Here is a 1,645-nt window from a genome sequence, read left to right as displayed (position 1 = left end):
GTTCCCAGGACTGCGGCAGGACCAGAGATGGGGCCAGGCCCTGGGGCGGCCGCACAAAGCTCCCCTCTGTCTCCCCGGCAGGAGGACTGCGCGCCTCCACCTCCCCGCTGCTGCCCGGCCCATGCTCTCAGGCTCCGCTCCCTTCACACATCTGCTCTAATACCTTGTTTGTTTTCATAGGACTCTTCTCATATTTGCCTCTGCTCCTGGAGTGTCATGAGGGCAGGAGCATTTTCCTCCCGGGACAAAGGTGACTTTTCTTTCAGTGAAGGTTCTACCTGTTCCTACGGATCAGAGTCTGCTTGTGGGCGAATGGTGAGGATGCTTCCAGCTTCCTTACCCGCAGCCTCCGGGGTCTGGGTTTGCCCTGCCCTGCCCCCCACCCCCACCCCCGTGCCCTCCAGCACTGGGTGCCGCCTGGCCCCTGCCCACAGCGCCTGCTCCAGGTTCTCCCCTCACATCAACAGCAGGTTTCCAAACTTCCCTGACTCCTCCAGCTTCTGATTCTCCCCCTGCTGCCCCCCAGTGCCCTGGACCCACCTTTATCCCAGCACATTTCTCACACCAGATGGAAATGTAGATAGAACAGGAAGGGGGGCACCTATAGAACCTGGCCTGAGAAAGTCCCCTTTCTGTGGCCACAGTCCCAAGATAGCTAGGAGTAAAGTTAACCCCACTCTTTTGGGGGCTAAGATAAAACAATATGCTAATAGCAACCGTTCATTTAATAAATTAGGATTTTTAAAAATTTATGACAGATTTGTACCCCTTCTCCTTCTAATTCTCTCCTCCCTGGCATGTGGGCCACCCCATCTTCTCCTGTGTCTAGCCATGTGCGACCTTTGCTCACCCCACTTAGGCAACCTTGCTTCTCGTTCGAGCATCTTGATGTACATCTGTGATAGGACTTTGTCTTCTTGTGGATCGAGTTTCTGGTCCCTTTCCACCCCCTCCCAGCACCTATTTCTCTCCCTTTGACCTGTTACCCATCATACCTTTTCCTGTTACCTGAGCTCTCCTGGACACACTGCCCACCTTTGTTTCTGTCCCAGGCAGTTGGCTGTATAAAGACAGTAAGAAAAGCTCCCTCAGGCCTGTGCCGAGGGTCTGGGGAAAACTGGGCTTTCTGCCAACAACAGGGAATCTGGGGTCCTTGGGGAGCCAACGACTCCACAAAACAGGCAAACACACTTTAGGCAGCTAACTACGTTGTTAATTAAACCATGATTATACAGACCAAACAACAAAGACTATCCAGTGTAGTTTTATGGTGTCAACTCCGCATCCTGCCTCCCTATTAAATAGGATAAAACCCAAGAATGGCCTAATGAAGCAAAATGTGTCTGTTTTGATCCAATCTGATCAATTTCTTTCTGGTTTAACACCATTTGACTGTTAGGTTCCCAGCCTCTGCGATTCAGGCACCACCCTGTTCACGAGGATGGATCATTTCTCACTTCCTTGCTGGTCCATCAAACGCAGAAGCGTCTCAGCCCCGGACTCGTGTCTTCATCACCTGCGTCCCTCCTGCCAGCCCTCGCTGTTCCAAATGTGAGGCTGCACACATCGGTGCACCATCTGAACTGAGGAGATGCACGCTGCTCTCCTCGCTCTCTGGGAAACGAGCAGCAGCCTCTGTCCTGGG

Source organism: Molossus molossus, unplaced genomic scaffold (assembly GCF_014108415.1).
Source record: "Molossus molossus isolate mMolMol1 unplaced genomic scaffold, mMolMol1.p scaffold_m16_p_8, whole genome shotgun sequence".
In the NCBI taxonomy this organism is placed as follows: domain Eukaryota; kingdom Metazoa; phylum Chordata; class Mammalia; order Chiroptera; family Molossidae; genus Molossus; species Molossus molossus.
This window is presented reverse-complemented; position numbering follows the sequence as displayed.